At 42.4% G+C, this 18,873-nt stretch overlaps 1 protein-coding gene across 3 annotated transcripts in view; it reads right to left on the reverse strand.

The window, feature by feature from the left end:
- Window positions 1–18,873, reverse strand: part of PTPRE (protein tyrosine phosphatase receptor type E) — a 266,402-nt gene that overhangs the window by 239,779 nt on the left and 7,750 nt on the right. For 2 of the 3 annotated variants that reach the window (XM_073354053.1, XM_073354051.1), the window contains exon 2: window positions 18,170–18,241. The exons of the other annotated variant lie outside the window; for it this stretch is intronic. The gene's annotated coding sequence lies outside the window, so the exon portion shown is untranslated. The remainder of the gene's footprint in view (window positions 1–18,169; window positions 18,242–18,873) is intronic. 3 annotated transcript variants of the gene reach the window in all.

Here is an 18,873-nt window from a genome sequence, read left to right on the forward strand (position 1 = left end):
TGTAATGAGCCTTGAAGTCTTTTTTTTTTAATGGAATAAAGAGAACAATGTACTTGAGATCCTTGGGTATAATTCAGGGGATGGTGTGCACAGGTGTTGTAAATTCTCTCTTCCATTGCTCTGATCCTGATGTTGCTCTGGGTATGCCCTCCTCCCTGTGCTGAGGTCAGCTCTAACTTGCACCCACCTGTAACAGCCATAAGGGCCAACAACATTGCTCTGTGTCAGCAACTATGATCCCAACTATATCGCCTTGTCTTTAACCAATCCTCCTCTCCACAATGCTAACTGCAGAGAGGAAGTGTAGCATACAGACTTCTGCCTCGGCTCTGCACCAGTGTGTGTTACATATTACTGGAATTAAAAGCAGAACTTAAGAGTACTTGTAGTGCAAGAACAGTCAATGTTAACATCCTGTCCTAACATATTCTGAGGACATGGTTATGCACCGTTACGTTAGATAGGATTTAAAAAATGTAGAGGGACATAAACCTTCATGCTTCAGGGTATAAACATTGCTTTCCCCATGGACAGATTGTTCCATAAATGTCCACTCCAAGTTTTCTTGCAACTTCTTCTGAAGCATCTGGTAATACAGGCTGGCGTGGATGGACCACTAATCTGATCTGACCCAGTATGGCAATTCCTATGTCTTATCAGTGCAATGGGGCCAAAATACTATGTATACATACACACTATCTAAGCATGACCCAACTAGCCCTGAGTTTTCCTGCCCCGAACACTCAATGAAATAAAAGTGAGGCAGACTGAGGACTGAACAGGGGAGGCTGTGACATTGCACTCCATAATGTTTTATAGAAATATGCTTATGAGTGTAAATATGACATAACTGGAATATGTTTTATTCTAGATATGCCATGTAACATATCTTTACAAAGCATATGATCTACTGAACATATTCATCCTATTTGTATGCATGTATCATTTTTATATCTGAAGTTATGAGCGTTGGCTCTATGCTTGTATTTAAAGTGTTTGCCGTAGGGAACACATCAAGGTTTGGCCAACATGTTGTTAAGGGATTACTCAAGTAATTGGGAGTACTTAACTAACAATGGACTTTGGGAGACTCCAGTCCACATCTGAGCTTTCCTGGGAATGTTCAAACTAACATGTAAACAATGGCAATGGCCTGCAAAAAGCTGAATCATTCATGGACATGTGACTTGCCCAGGTGGCTACAAACTCCATCTTGTTGCTGAAATTTTGCACAGAAGAAAAAAAGGGTTTCCACCCACAAGAGAGAATATAAAAAGCCCTGGAAGCCTCTCCATTTTGTCTTCAGAAGCCTCTCCACCCCAAAGAGATGCCTGAAAGAAACTGGAACAAAGGACTGTAACTACGGGGCTGTGAGTGATTGCCGGACCCGGCCATAAACTACGTTGGTCTGAAAAGGATTGGGCCAAGACTAGGAACGAGTCCAGTCTGTGAAAGAAGCTTATTGGAACATCTCTGAGGGCAGATGTGAAAGTAAGCAGGTACGCCCTAGTACAGCATACCGGTAAGTCACTCGACTTACTTTCACCCCTGTCTGAGGGTGAGATTTCACCTGTACTCAGTTTCTTAATGTATTAGGCTTAGACTTGCGTGTTTTGTTTTATTTTGCTTGGTAACTTACTTTGCTCTGTCTGTTATTACTTGAAACCACTTAAATCCTATTTTTTATATTTAATAAAATCCCGTTTGTTTATTAATTAACCCAGAGTAAGTGATCAATACCTGGGGGAGCTGTGCATATCTTTCTATCAGTGTTATAGAGGGTGGACAATTTATGAGTGTACCCTGTATAAGCTTTATACAGAGTAAAATGGATTTATTCAGGGTTTAGGCTCCCAGAAAGACTGAATACTCGGTTCTGGGAAAGTCCATGTTAACTGAGAAGCCCCTGGGCTAAGTGAACTGCAGGGGGGCGCAGCCCAACCTCTTGGTCTGTGCTGGAGCAAACTGGTGTGTCTAGCTCAGCAAGACGGGAATGGAGGGAAGCCTTTTCTGGCAGGGGGGTTTATTCTCGCTGGTATCCCAGCACATCTAGTGACAGTCTTAAGGGAGTTTCTGTAACCCAACCCGCCACAGAGGCTTCTTGCATATTACATCATTTGATGTCAAGGGAATCAGGATGAGAGGAGAGATAGGATGGAAAGAGCATGACAGTCTCCTTGAACATTAAAAATGTTATAAAAATCAGTCACATCAGCATCGAGCTTTGATAAAAGTTATATACTACTTCTTATAACTAAAAAATAAAAAACTCCATGTTAATGCAATGAAAGTAGGTCCTCTCCTGGAAAGCTGATTCAAATGTTAAGCACAATAACCTGTCATTTATGCTGTTTCATCTTTGAATAAATTCTGAATTTAATGCTGAAGTCATATCTACACTGTGATATGTATTGGGATAAGAGATCCTGATTGCAACAAGTAAATGTCCTGACAGAGTTAAAACATGGTTTGTCTTCCAATCTAGAACCAGCCTCAGCTATATTCCTGAACAACGTTATAGCAATAGACTGTCACAATGCTGTAGCACAATTCAGGAACATGGTTAAAAAACGGTACTGTGGGCGAGACTGCACATAACACGACCCAATCATGTTAAATCTGCTTTGGGGAGTATCTAGTTCACCCAATACTATAGAAATTAGGGTAGCTACAGCACTTTAAATTAGTCACATACATGCTGCTTACAAATGTTGACAATGCATTTTTCAGCATTTGTATTCTGGTTTTGTAACTTTGATAAATTAGGCTGTTTAAAGAGGTTAATAGGCTCAGTCTCATTGCCAGTAGCATGCACATGTGCCTCGACTACTACTACTTTTGCAGCTACAGTATATAACTGAATACTTTGCATCCTAATCTTTTAGGTTAGGAAGTCCCAGTATGAAAAAATATGAAGAATTGGCCCCATAAAATTATTTAAAAACTGCACCAGGAGGTATAAGACACACTTCTCTGAAAAGCATGGCAGAAAGCATGCATAGGTGCTAGAAAGCCCAAAAGCGGTTAGCAGGGATGAGGCAGAGCTACCACCACCCCCTTCTACACCAGCCTGGCCAGCAGGACTGGAGCCTCTTTCGAAGTATGTTAAGCTCCCACCTTTACACGCTCTCTTCCAGAGGTATTTTAAGTTACCAAGAATCCACACCCCAACACATCCTCTGGGGGGTTGGCCTGTAAGAGATAGATTAGTAGCTGTGGTCTTGAGATGTGCCCTAGTTCAAGTTTAATTTAGCTTTTCAAGACTGATCAGCACATGTGTAATTTAAAAGTGATTTGAAACAGAAAGCTAGGTAGTTTGACTTAAAATTAATGAGATTTTGACAATTGCAAACAAAATGGTAATGAAATCCATTTAAACTGATCGCTGATATCTAACAGGAAAAGCAAACCTAACTTTAGTATGGTTATTCGCAGCCTTTTCTTCTGCAGTATGAAAGCTATTTTACCATAACCTTGCACTTGGTGACCATTCATAAACCTTGCTCAATTGTACAAGATTAGCAAAATGAAAGAGCATCAGAGAAATTCATGTTGCTCAGTAATAATTTAATATTTTAAGTGACAATATGCACTGTCATCACAAGAGCTAGATTCATTCTTTTGCTTTGTCCAAACAGATGTTCAAAATGTAAATCTACAGAAACATTTTAAATTTGTCCAGATGCTTAGAATTTTGGACGCAGACAGTGTTCATTGCTTGCTCAAATCAGTAGTATTCTAATAGATGGAAAGAAGCTTGGCTTTGTAGCACAGGCAAATATATCAGATATATTATGGGAAGAGTAGGACTACAAAGGCAAAGAAAAACACAAGGATGAAGAGATAGATAATGGAGAAGAATATAGAATATAATGAAATTCAAACACTAGTAAAGAAATGAAAGGAAGCGAAGATGGGATTTATTAAAGGGGGAAATAGTTGGGTGGAAAAATAGGATGAGGCAGGGAATGATGGAACAATCAATGCAGATGAATTGCACGGAAGAAGATTTTTAACGTTAAGGATTTTTTAAAAAACAGCTACAAGTTCTGAGGGTGAGTAATCTGGTTGAGAAAAAAAATAAGTGTAAATTGTTAATAATAAATAAATATGTAAAATGATAAAATGTGTTAGGAAAGTTAGTGATATCCAAAACAATGGATACTAGAGAAATTCAAACCTTTACTCCAAAATTTGTATAATAGAACAATGGAAACCTGAAGATTTCAGCTCAAGAAATTTAGGAATACAGCAAACCTCAGCATTTAGCTATAGCCTACTAATCAATATGATTTAAATAGTTTCAAAATAAATGGATTACCTAGTCATTTACTGCAATGGTGAAGGTTTGTTGTTTGTACTGAGTTTCTTTCTAAAATACAGCAATTTGTAACTACATCCCAGTATGAATGTCAAGGAAGGAAGGAAAGAATTAAAATGTGCTCTACCCTCCAAGAGACAGATTAAAACACACCTGGTGTAGTAAGAGAACTACACTGAAGCCAAGTAAATACATTTCTCTACACAAAGGCAAAAATGACAAGAAAATTATTAATTTATAACAACTGACTAGAAATAAAAAGTCTTCAATTATGAACTCTCAAAATGGCCCAGACACTAGTTTTATCCTGATTCAAATCTTGAGTGCCATTCTAGTCATCCTATAGAATCATGAATGAGGCAATATATTTTCAAAAGGACACTAATGCCTTCTCCTGTGGAAAACAAAACTAAGGGAGCAGAAATCTGTGAAAACATGACCGATAAATGTCAGGAGGAAAAGAAAGCATTGTATGATACCATCTAATAAGCAACCAATGCCTAGATGAGAAGCAAATAGTGCAGATAAACTAACAAAACCATTGTTTGAGAGCATTTAGTAATAAACTTCTGGAGAGAAGTCACACCCACAGGACCGTTTCTAGACAAGATACCAACAGGCTTACAAAAGCTAAGCCCTGTCCTCATGATGATCGTTGGCTAGGACCACATGCTTATGAACAGATCATAAGTCTCAAGGTCATCATTTTCAGTACTTTGTTAGTTCAAGAGAACAGAAGAGACAGGGAAAGGAATGCGGAGAAGTGACATGACTTATGGTATGTGGGTCTGAGCCACAGCTCATTGAAGTCAGTGGGAACCTTTCCATTTTCCTAAGTGGGCTTTGGCTCAGACCCTATATGACCACCCATAAACACACAATCTTCACCTTACATTAGTACTTTGATGCCCCAGTACTGCAGTTCTAAACACTGATATTGCCTCCATTTAGTGGGAGAAAGGGACTGTTAATAATATTTTTATGCCACATTCATCACCACGATCCCCAAGTATGTTCAGTATCCAAGAGACACTTAAAAAAAGCATTTGTTAGAAGGAATTAGACTTTGGGTCTGTCAACTTTGACAGTATCCTGTTACTGGGGCAGGGTGGGGCGGGGGGGAGCATACACACACACTTTATTTTTTACAAGACTGTTTACTAGTTTAGGTAACAAGGTGAAGAGTCACACTTTTTGCAAACAAGTTTATACAACCTCTTTCATGCATCAATCTGTATTCTGTTCCCCCTGTCATCTAGACTCAATTTCAGCACCCATTGAATATGACACACACTACCCCTTATACACGTTAGCCACTTAAATTATTTTCACATTCCTTCAAATATATTTTATTACAATAGGTGTTTTATTGAATTACAGTAGGTTTCTGGTTTTACCTCCGTTTTCTTTTTGGCCGGTGACATCTTGTAAGAAGGACAAATACCACAAAAATGCAAGCACATCCCAGTTCTAAAAAAACCAGAAAGCCTGTAGTTTTGAGTTTTCACCTGGAGAAATGAAGAACCTCCATGGGTGCGCAGATGCATATTTCACTCTGAAATATCCACTGGTGTTTTCATACAATGACAGAAACTAAAGGTGGAAAAGACTTAGGGCTTGTCTACATGGACCAGCAAGTGTTCTAAAGCAGTGGTTCCCAAACTTGTTCCACCGATTGTGCAGGAAAAGCCCCTGGTGGGACGGGCCAGTTTGTTTACCCGCCGCATCCGCAGGTTCGGAGGATCGCGGCTCCCAGTGGCCATGGTTTACTGCTCCAGGCCAATGGGAGCTGCTGGAAGCGGCGGCCAGTACATTCCTCGACCCACGCCGCTTCCAGCAGCTCCCATTGGCCTGGAGCAGCGAACCGCGGCCACTGGGAGCTGACAAACCTGCAGACGCGGCAGGTAAACAAACTGGCCCAGCCCGCCAGGGGCTTTCCCTGCACAAGCGGCGGAACAAGTTTGGGACCCACCTCTCTAAAGGATGTGATTTGTAAAGCACTCTAATGCTTTGCCCTCTAACTGTCCTGTGAAGACCTTGCTGGTGTGCTCTAAAGGGTACTTAGTTCACAGGACTATGTTGACGCAAACTAGCTACCTTTTAGACCAGCAGGATCTATATGGAGAAATCAGAGGGCAACACAGAGCACTCTACAAATCATGCCCCTCTAGACTGCTTTGGACGTGCCATGTAGACAAACCGTTATTAACTCATCCACTGTACTTTCCTGCGTAAGCAAGAGTCTCCTCAAATTTATATATTTCAGTGTTTTGTCTGACAGTGTTAAATGTCACAAAAAATGAAGTTTCCACCACTTAAAGACAACGTTAACAGACCCTACTGTCAGGAAGTCTCCTGATACCTAGCTGATTTTCCCCATTCTTAAATTTCATCCCTTTACCTCTACTTATACAAAGCTTCTTCTAAACAGCATTCTTTCCAGCAATGCTTGGGGCCTTCTTTTTCTGATAGCGCTATTATCTGTTTTAGGACTGAAAGGGGATGAAGTTAATCCATGATATTTGACAGTGAAGGCTTTTTTACTATGCCCTTTCTTTCTGCACACTGTCTTTAATAAAGAACAGTGCTATCAGTTAGTAACAGACAGACCAATATATCCTAATCAAGGTTTCTTAGTTTTAGGGCATCACTATTTTCCTTTATAAAATAGCTATCTATTCTCAGACGTTCAATACGCAAGCTGTTCTCATTTGTTTCTTTATTTAAATTGTGCAAGAAATTTTCAATTGATACCTTTTTACTTGCTAATATCCCTCAGTCCTACTTCCACCTTAAATTTATCAGAGATGCTTCCAGAGTTAAGTCTTCAGCACTAAAAGTGCTAGGGACTTTCCTTCTCCTAGGCAAGACAGATTAGCAACAGCAACTTTTTATCATAAGAATAATCTGATCAGGAAGTTACAGATGATGGTACCAGCATATTTCCAAGAATCAATCATTGCAAGATGTGTGAATTGGAGACTTAGAGACTGATTCTGTGAGGTGCTGAAGTTCCTCAACCATATTAAGACCAAACAGTTGAAAACTCCAGCAGAACTGGGCCTCTCATCAATCACTTATTGAAGTTAATGACAAATTCTAAATCTGTTTCAAGGTGCTTCCAAAAATATGCAAATATTGGCCAGATCATCAGCTCGTATAAACTGGCATAGCTCCACTGAAGTTAAGGACCAGGCCTGCTGCATTTTTAAAAGTATTTAAAAAGTTTAATTTTACCTTTTTTTTCCCCCTTACATTCACTTTCAGACAATTATTGAAACACCCCACAAAAATACTACTTACTGTTTTAATGGGAGCTACACTACAGGTCCAAAAGCAATATTAAGATTAGGACCCTACCAAATTCATGGTCCATTTTGGTAAATTTCATGGTCAAAGGATTTAAAAAATCTTAAATTTCACAGTTTCAGATATTTAAATCTGAAATTTCATAGTGTTATAACTGTGTGGGTCCTGACCCAAAAAGGGGTTGTGGAAAGAGTCGCTCAGCTATTGTAGCGGGGGTCCCGGTATTGCCACCATTACTTCTGTGCTGCTGCTGGCAGCTGGAGAGCGGTGACCGCTGGCCGTGAAGCCCAGCTCACCATCAGCAGCAGCGGCAAAAGGTATTTGCCACCCTTACGTCTCTGCCACTGCCGAAGGTGGGTCAGACCCAGCCCTGGGAAAGGCCCACGTAGGGGAAAAGGAAGTCCCATCCTCCACAGCCTAGCCGGGACTAGCAACTGGAGCCCAGCGCACAGGAGGTTAAAGGGGACTTGGGCTGGCTGTATGTGTGTGGCAGGTGGGCAACCACAGTGCCCCCCCGACTCCTGTGTCCACCCATATGACTGACCCTGCCCCCCCCCCAAAAAGTGATGCCTCCCCATACCATGTCACCCCCACTTCTGCACTTCTGCTGGTGGCAGAGCTGGGTTCCTGTCCAGCAGCCACTGCTCTCTGGCCGTCCAGCTCTGAAGGCAGCGCAGAAGTCAGGATGGCAATACCATGACCCTCCTACAATAGCCAGCTTTCCCAGGGGAGATCAGATTTCATGGTCCACAAGTAGCTGAAAAACATTGCTAGGCCAAATTTATCTCAGATTTTGGCTTTTCTTAATCCACAAACATCTCTGAACATAAATACCTCATTTTGAGGTGGGGGAACCAATAAATCTGTGGAACTAGGTCTGCATTGTGTTTGGACAGCGCCAGCTCAGTGGTGCTCTGATCTTGATTGAGACCTTTGGGGCTAGAGCAATGTAAATAGAACAATTATTCTATTCCCCATTTACTACCACACCCCCCCCCCAAATCAGAGATTGATTTTACACTTCTATACTAGGATAACCTAGTCCCACTCACAACTGTTAGTGGAGGGGGATAATCCATGTGCAGATGAGATCCAGACAAGGCATGGAAAGGGGGAATGCTGGCTCCTTGGCATAGAATCATAGAATATCAGGGTTGGAAGGGACCCCAGAAGGTCATCTAGTCCAACCCCCTGCTCAAAGCAGGACCAATTCCCAGTTAAATCATCCCAGCCAGGGCTTTGTCAAGCCTGACCTTAAAAACCTCTAAGGAAGGAGATTCTACCACCTCCCTAGGTAACGCATTCCAGTGTTTCACCACCCTCTTAGTGAAAAAGTTTTTCCTAATATCCAATCTAAACCTCCCCCACTGCAACTTGAGACCATTACTCCTCGTTCTGTCATCTGCTACCATTGAGAACAGTCTAGAGCCATCCTCTTTGGAACCCCCTTTCAGGTAGTTGAAAGCAGCTATCAAATCCCCCCTCATTCTTCTCTTCTGCAGGCTAAACAATCCCAGCTCCCTCAGCCTCTCCTCATAACTCATGTGTTCCAGACCCCAATCATTTTTGTTGCCCTTCGCTGGACTCTCTCCAATTTATCCACATCCTTCTTGTAGTGTGGGGCCCAAAACTGGGCACAGTACTCCAGATGAGGCCTCACCAATGTCGAATAGAGGGGAACGATCACGTCCCTCGATCTGCTCGCTATGCCCCTACTTATACATCCCAAAATGCCATTGGCCTTCTTGGCAACAAGGGCACACTGCTGACTCATATCCAGCTTCTCGTCCACTGTCACCCCTAGGTCCTTTTCCGCAGAACTGCTGCCTAGCCATTCGGTCCCTAGTCTGTAGCTGTGCATTGGGTTCTTCCGTCCTAAGTGCAGGACCCTGCACTTATCCTTATTGAACCTCATCAGATTTCTTTTGGCCCAATCCTCCAATTTGTCTAGGTCCTTCTGTATCCTATCCCTCCCCTCCAGCATATCTACCACTCCTCCCAGTTTAGTATCATCCGCAAATTTGCTGAGAGTGCAATCCACACCATCCTCCAGATCATTAATGAAGATATTGAACAAAACCGACCCCAGGACCGACCCTTGGGGCACTCCACTTGATACCGGCTGCCAACTAGACATGGAGCCATTGATCACTACCCGTTGAGCCCGACAATCTAGCCAGCTTTCTACCCACCTTATAGTGCATTCATCCAGCCCATACTTCCTTAACTTGCTGACAAGAATACTGTGGGAGACCGGTCAAAAGCTTTGCTAAAGTCAAGAAACAATACATCCACTGCTTTCCCTTCATCCACAGAACCAGTAATCTCATCATACTTGCCAATGTCCTCCAAAAGTTCCCCAATAGAGAATCCTCAAAGATCCAGATCCGCAGGCTGAGACTCAGGGCTCAGGCAGGGTACAGTTAGTCTCTGTGACATGCTACCCTGCCCTGAAGCACAGCATGCTGATGAACACTGATGGTGTTGCCCCATCCAGCTGAGCGGCGAACAGTGGAGAGGCTAACAGAGGGAGTTTGCCTGGGAGCTGTGCGAGAGGGGGTATACCAAGTGCTGCATTAGTGCATTAGGGGGCTGTACTGGTGAGTGTCTGTTGCGGGGACAGTTTGTCAGTGTGCTTGATTTTTTGAACAACACCTGAGGAAGCTCTTAGAAGGAAGGTAATATGGATGGGAGCATTCAGCTGTTGTGACCTGCACAGGATGTGCCATGTTTGTCTTTCTTCCACGGGACAAAAGCGACTTTGTCTATACAAAGCGGAAGCTGGTCTCCATATTGGAAGAGAAGGTTCACAGTCTGGAGAAACAAGTATCGACCTTGCATTGCCTAAGAGAAACTGAAGATTTCCTGGACAGACATCAGGATATGTTTCTACGGACACAACATTCTGAAGATTCAGAGCAGGCTGCACAGCGGGGACAGAAGGACGGTGAAGAAATCTGGCAGCATGTGACCTCCAGAAGAAGAAAGGGGAACGTCCATGTACCAGCAATGCAGATACAGGCGAGCAACCGTTTTCATGTTCTCTCCACAGGTACTACTGTGGAGAGTGGACCAGATGATACATCTGAGGGACGAGAGCAAAAGGAGACTCCACCGACTGGAAGGAATGAGATGCACTGTCCTAGGGATGGGAGCTCCATGACCACCACTCCCAAGGGAAAGAGGCGGGTGGTGGTTGTCGAGGCTCCCTCCTCAGGGAAACTGAGTCATCTATCTGCCGCCCCGACCGGGAAAACCGAGAAGTCTGCTGCTTGCCAGGAACTAGGATTCACGATGTGACGGAGAGACTGCCAAGACTTATCAAGCCCTCGGATCACTACCCCTTCCTGCTTCTCCACATGGGCACCAATGATACTGCCAAGAATGACCTTGAGCGGATCACTGCAGACTACGTGGCTCTGGGAAGAAGGATAAAGGAGTTTGAGGCGCAAATGGTGTTCTCGTCCATTCTCCCCGTGGAAGGAAAAGGCCTGGGTAGAGACCATCGAATCATGGAAGTCAACGAATGGCTACGCAGGTGGTGTTGGAGAGAAGGCTTTGGATTCTTTGATCATGGGATGGTGTTCCAAGAAGGAGGAGTGCTAGGCAGAGATGGGCTCCACCTAACAAAGAGAGGGAAGAGCATCTTCGCAAGCAGGCTAGCTAACCTAGTGAGGAGGGCTTTAAACCAGGTTCACCGGGGGAAGGAGACCAAATCCCTGAGGTAAGTGGGATACCAGGAGGAAGCACAAGCAGAAGCGCGTGAGAGGGGAGGGCTCCTGCCTCATACTGAGAAAGAGGGGCGATCAGCGGGTTATCTCAAGTGCCTATACACAAATGCACGAAGCCTGGGAAACAAGCAGGGAGAATTGGAAGTCCTGGCACAGTCAAGGAATTTTGATGTGATTGGAATAACAGAGACTTGGTGGGATAACTCACATGACTGGAGTACTGTTATGGATAGATATAAACTGTTCAGGAAGGACAGGCAGGGCAGAAAAGGTGGGGGAGTTGCATGGTATGTAAGAGATCAGTATGACTGCTCAGAGCTCAAGTATGAAACTGCAGAAAAACCTGAGAGTCTCTGGATTAAGTTTAGAAGTGTGAGCAACAAGGGTGATGTCGTAGTGGGAGTCTGCTATAGACCACCGGACCAGGGGGATGAGGTGGACGAGGCTTTCTTCCGGCAACTAACGGAAGTTACTAGATCGCAGGCCCTGGTTCTCATGGAAGACTTCAATCACTCTGATATCTGCTGGGAGAGCAATACAGCGGTGCACAGAAAATCCAGGAAGTTTTTGGAAAGCGTAGAGGACAATTTCCTGGTGCAAGTGCTGGAACAACCAAGTAGGGGCAGAGCTCTTCTTAACCTGCTGCTCACAAACCGGGAAGAATTAGTAGGGGAAGCAAAAGTGGATGGGAACCTGGGAGGCAGTGGCCATGAGATGGTCAAGTTCAGGATCCTGGCGCAAAGGAAGAAAGGAGAGCAGCGGAATACAGACCCTGGACTTCAGAAAAGGAGACTTTGACTCCCTCAGGGAACTGATGGGCAGGATCCCCTGGAAGAACAACATGAGGGGGAAAAGAGTCCAGGAGAGCTGGCTGTATTTTAAAGAATCCTTATTCTTTAAAGATGACGTTACAGGGACAAACCATCCCAATAGTAGAAAGAATAGTAGATATGGCAAGCGACCAGCTTGGTTTAACAGTGAAATCCTTGCTGATCATTAACACAAAAAAGAAGCTTACAAGAAGTGGAAGATTGGACAAATGACCAGGGAGGAGTATAAAAAAAATTGCTCAGGCATGCAGGAGTGAAATCAGGAAGGCCAAATCACACTTGGAATTGCAGATAGCAAGAGATGTTAAGAGTAACAAGAAGGGTTTCTTCAGGTATGTTAGCAACAAGAAGAAAGTCAAGGAAAGTGTGGGCCCCTTACTGAATGAGGGAGGCAACCTAGTGACAGAGGATGTGGAAAAACCTAATGTACTTGTGGAGAAAGAGGTGGTTCAGGACTATTTAGAAAAGCTGGACAAGCACAAGTCCATGGGGCCGGATGCGCTGCATCTGAGAGTGCTAAAGGAGTTGGCGGATGTGATTGCAGAGCCATTAGCCATTATCTTTGAAAACTCATGGCGATTGGGGGAGGTCCCGGACGACTGGAAAAAGGCTAATGTAGTGCCCATCATTAAAAAAGGGAAGGAGGAGGATCCGGGGAACTACAGGCCAGTCAGCCTCACCTCAGTCCCTGGAAAAATCATGGAGCAGGTCCTCAAGGAATCAATTCTGAAGCATTTAGAGGAGAGGAAAGTGATCAGGAACAGTCAGCATGGATTCACCAAGGGCAAGTCATGCCTGACTAATCTGATTGCCTTCTATGATGACATAACTGGCTCTGTGGATGAGGGAAAAACAATGGATGTGTTATTCCTTGACTTTAGCAAAGCTTTTGATATGGTCTCCCACAGTATTCTTGCCAGCAAGTTAAAGAAGTATGGGCTGGATGAATGGACTATAAGGTGGATAGAAAGCTGGCTAGATCGTTGGGCTCAACGGGTAGTGATCAATGGCTCCATGTCTAGTTGGCAGCCGGTATCAAGCGGAGTGCCCCAAGGGTTGGTCTTGGGGCCGGTTTTGTTCAATATCTTCATTAATGATCTGGAGGATGGTGTGGACTGCACCCTCAGCAAGTCTGCAGATGACACTAAACTGGGAGGAGTGGTAGATATGCTGGAGGGTAGCGATAGGATACAGAGGGACCTAGACAAATTAGAGGATTGGGCCAAAAGAAATCTGATGAGATTCAACAAGGACAAGTGCAGAGTCCTGCACTTAGGACGGAAGAATCCAATGCACTGCTACAGACTCAGAACCGAATGGCTAGGCAGCAGTTCTGCAGAAAAGGACCTAGGGGTGACAGTGGACGAGAAGCTGGATATGAGTCAACAGTGTGCCCTTGTTGCCAAGAAGGCTAATGGCATTTTGGGCTGTATAAGCAGGGCATTGCCAGCAGATGGAGGGACGTGATCGTTCCCCTCTATTCGACATTGGTGAGGCCCCATCTGAAGTACTGTGTTCACTTTTGGGCCCCACACTACAAGGAGGATGTGGATAAATTGGAAAACGTCCAGCAGAGGGCAACAAAAATTATTAGGGGACTGGAACACATGACTTATGAAGAGAGGCTGAGGGAACTGGGATTGTTTAGTGTGCAGAAGAGAAGAATGAGCGGGAATTTGATAGCTGCTTTCAACTACCTGAAAGGGGGTTCCAAAGAGGATGGCTCTGGTCTGTTCTCAGTGGTAGCAGATGACAGAACGAGGAGTAATGGTCTCAAGTTGCAGTGGGGGAGGTTTAGGTTGAATATTAGGAAAAACTTTTTCACTAGGAGGGTGGTGAAGCACTGGAATGCGTTACCTAGGGAGGTGGTGGAATCTCCTTCCTTTGAGATTTTTAAGGTCAGGGTTGACAAAGCCCTGGCTGGGATGATTTAGTTGGGGACTGGTCTTGTTTTGAGCAGGGGGTTGGACTAGATTACCTCCTGAGGTCCTTCCAACCCTGGTATTCTATGATCCAGTGGAGTTCCGAGAGCAGCACCATGGCTGCCCTTGACAATATGGCACCTGCAGGTATCATAGAATCATAGAATATCAGCGTTGGAAGGGACCTCAGGAGGTCATCTAGTCCAACCCCCTCCTCAAAGCAGGACCAATCCCCAATTTTTGCCCCAGTTCCCTAAATGGCCCCCTCAAGGATTGAACTCACAACCCTGGGTTTAGCAGGCCAATGCTCAAACCACTGAGCTATCCCTCCCCTCATAATGCTCTCATGCTCTCAAAGGCCCCGGACATGAGCAAGGGTGACTGGTAGCAATAAAGCACATAGCGTCCACAGATGTCTAACACCTCTGACAGTTCCCCTGGAATTTTCAGTTAGGACACTTTCCTATCCCTTCTGTAGAAGACAGAGAAGGTAAACTCAGAGACAGAGAGACCCTTGCTTTTTTGCTCACAGTTGTTCAGACCACCAGCCTTTTGTAGTACATTATCAATGGACTTATTTATTTATTAAAAACAAAAAAGGATAAGAAAACTGCAATTGAAAGTCTGCAGCCAGTATCAACCTCCTCTATTCTGCAAAAAAAAAAAAAAAAAATCTCCAGAGACTCATTGTGCACCGAATACAAAATATTTCTGTAGGCCAGACGATATCAACAGTGAAATCATTACACCTTCAGAAAGTAAACTGAATTCAAAATAATATTGCATGTATGTCTTTAAAATAGATTCCAATACTGCAATAATAACCAAATAACCAAAAGGAAAAATAAATCCTGTTAAAGCTTAACTATTTTACAGTGGGTGAGCACACAATACTTCAGTAAATTGCCTCTGCCAGCGCTCTCCTAGCCCTCAGCCTGCACAGCATCATATTTTCACTCCGGTTTATACAAATATTCACATTTGTTACATATTCTCTAGGAGTATATGTATAATTTTTATCAACCAATGCCAGAAATAAAAATAGCCATATTTTTCAAACCACTGTTCCTTATTATACTATGGGGTACACAATATACTTTGTGAATCAGACTGCACAGGGAATCCACAGCAACACAGATTTCAGTAGGATTAGCATGCAGAAGGGCACAGGCAACAAGAGAGGGGGGGAAAGCGTAAGACAAGATTACATTTTTACAAAGTGGGCATGTAGCAAACTGGCCACTACAGCCACATTTCAGAAAGCTTGAATTCTGTGTGTCCAAGAGTAAATCAGTTAAAACAATATTTGAAGTATTATATAGGATGGCAAGTGATAGTTAGCCATTTGTAAAATTAGCATTCTATAAGTGATACCTATAGCTACACTCTCCACAAAATATGAGATACAGTACTTTGTAATAACATATCCATTCAATTTATGATGCCTTGGATTACAGGAAACCAAACTGTATTTGATTTTGTTTTCATTAGTGATGTTTCAAGAAATCGATAATAAAATGATTATCAAGAAACAAAGATGTGTTCACCACTAGCCAGTAAAGTGAAAGCCTACACATTTAGCTACAATTGCCAATCAATCAAAAGATCCTCTGTACTCCAAGGCAATAAAATGCAAGTGGATGCAATAGCCATATTCCCTGCTGGTCACATTTTACAATCTGTAGGGAGGCAATGTAGGCAAGCTGTATTGTACCAATATGTGGGCAGTAAATTAAAAAGTATGTATTATGTATTATATGTGGGCAGTAAATTAAAAAGTCTTCCAGCTTATGTATGTTATATACCACGACTAATATCAAGCAATATCCTTTGATATGCTTGATATTTTTTTGCTATATTATTCATAAATTAATTTGAAATTATATGCAATATTGCTCAAATTTTAAAACCTAACACCACTTTAAAGAAACAATTCTGCTTATAAAGTACCACCCATTAAAAAAGCAGCAGGATCTCTTTGAGCAATTTGTGGGATCTCCTGTATCTCCTTGTCCATCTTTAATAGGATACACATAGTATTTGCATACTGGACACCAGTAAATTAGGCTTGAATAAAGACTGGGAGTGGATGGGTCATTACACAAAGTAAAACTATTTCCCCATGTTTATTTTCCCCCCTTCCCCCCAGTTCCTCACACCTTCTTGTCAACTGCTGGAAATGGCCCACCTTGATTATCACTACAAAAGGATTTTTTTTCCTCTCCTGCTGGTAATAGCTCACCTTACCTGATAACTCTCATTACAGTGTGTATGGTAACACTCATTGTTTCATGTTCTCTGTGTATATAAAATCTCCCCACTGTATTTTCCACTGCATGCATCTGATGAAGTGAGCTGTAGCTCACGAAAGCTTATGCTCAAATAAATTTGTTAGTCTCTAAGGTGCCAAAAGTCCTCCTTTTCTTTTTGCAGATACAGACTAACACGGCTGCTACTCTGAAACAGTATTCATGGTACTCCTGCAGATATTCCTAGGACCTCCCCTCACATTTTAATGAATGCTACTATCTAATAATATTTTCTGTGCATCTCTTACCTGTGTTCTTTCTTGCTAAAAGGATTTATATGAAAATTCCATCTTAGTTTCTCAAGTGTTCAGTTGCTCTTGCTGCTCACTCATTCTTTGGAGTTGATCCTTGCCCTCTGATGAGAATTAACTAAGGTCTCTTCAGCCTGTCTATACTGATTGTCCAGGTGGAAGTGCATACTGTATGCCTACCTTGGGTGGAAAAAAGGTGGGGCTGGGGCGTGGAAGAGTTATCAGTGCCCTATGCTCAGGCCTATGCTCCCCTCTACCATTAAAATAATTTCATATCCAAGGCCATGAGCAGCATTTGATTGCAACCATATTCACTTTGTACAGTCATTTCACTGATAGCATCTGATTCATTTCTTTGTACAGCTTTTTTGGGATAGCATTTAAATAAAATTTAGGGTATCATCACTGTTTAAGTTTTAAAATAGTTGCTGAAAAACAGATTACAACCTCACAAAGGATAACAAAAGAAACAGAGGAGTACTTTCAAAACAAAGCTTCTGTTTTCAGGCAAAAGTGTAGTAGTAGTAACTACCCACAAACAAGAGAATAAAATATAAAATATTTAGTGCCTATGTGTAATCAAGCATCTCCCATAAAAGTTACTATTCTGTTTTGTCCTTTATATTTAAAAACAGCCACTGTCTCTGGGATTTCCTAAAGAACTGTCCACCCTAATGCCGTGATAACAAGGTCCTAGGGTGGCCAGTTTCCTAGGAACACATATTGGCTATCAATGTAAAGGGGAAAATAGGCATCTAATAGCATCTTTGAAGTAAAGCAAAATCAACTTTTTTTTTTTTAAATAGAAACCCCTTCCATAATAATAAACCCACAAATGGTAGCCAGTGTTCTAGAGGCCATTTCTGAAAAACAGAACTAAAGACACAAATCTGGTGCTGAAAGGAGCAGTGGACTAATGCGTAACTTAGCTTGTTACCTCTGAAAACTTGAGTTAAAGTTTTCCTTTGTTCACTTGTCCTCAGTGATACTTTATTATACAGCTACAGTTAGATACATATATAAGGGCTTGTCTACATGGGAAAGTTATACCAGTATAAGGTAGGATGTGAATTTAAACCACTATCATTTTATCCGTGTAACTCTCCCGTATGGATACTCTTAGCCCAGTGCAAGAGTGCCTCTTTTCAGTTTATCTTAGGTCACTTTGGAAGTGGTTTAAACTAAGCCAAAAAAAAAAAAAAAGCTATTTTTATTCTGGATTAAGAGTGCCCAAATGGGGGAATTATACCCATAGTAGCTAAACTTCAAGTGTTATACCGGTATAATTACACTGTTGTAACTGAAAATTTTTCTAGAGTAGACAAGCCCTTTAAGATGCACCTATTGACAATCTCTACTACTACTGACAACAAAATATGTAATTAAAAACAGTTACGCTTATGAGGATTTCAATTAAGTCAAATTAAAACATTCAAATACAATATTACTTTCTTTACAAAAAATCTAATGCTAATTTTTTTAAATAGGTAGAATACCTGGAAACTGAACGGTTCAGGGACCCAGCCTGTTCCTCACTATCACACAATCCATTGTTCACACTTAATATCCTAAAATTTGAAATAAGAAACAAAATAGACACAAAGGTCAAAATAAATTACTAGATTATGAAGTGTGTCCCTTCAAGAGAAAAATGAGGTTTGAGTAATTTGTTATTTCATGCCTGTGTATATTTTTGCAAATTTGAGAAGACAACACTAATTTGAGGAAGAGTAGCGCAGCAGGGAACAGGATGGATTTCTTAACTGTTCATTTCCAGACATTCTAACATTTGTTTTTTCAAGAGGATGTAAAATTTTTGTAAGTTGTTAGCTAGACTCCACTGAAACACATTTTCAACTTCCGCTTAACAATGAATTTTGTTTGTAAATCCGAGGACAGGAATCCCCTGTGATTGCATCCAGCCATTGAATTCCACGTGTCTCTAAACCCCTTTCGGTCTGGGAAGTGACTGATCAATATTCTGATCTCAGTTTTTCAAACACATTCCGAGGTATAGACCTCATGTCCGACACCCCTCTTGGGCAGTGGAGCCTTGCAGTCCAACCACCTAAACCCCGGAATCAGTACCTCAGCCCTCCCAATGCTTCAGCATGTCCCACTCCCCACAACAGCCCACCTGGCAGTGGTTTTCTAACTGCACCTTTTAGGAACCACATGACAGAGAAGTGAGGAAGCATGT

The sequence above is a fragment of the Lepidochelys kempii genome, chromosome 7 (assembly GCF_965140265.1).
Source record: "Lepidochelys kempii isolate rLepKem1 chromosome 7, rLepKem1.hap2, whole genome shotgun sequence".
Taxonomy (NCBI): Eukaryota; Metazoa; Chordata; order Testudines; family Cheloniidae; genus Lepidochelys; species Lepidochelys kempii.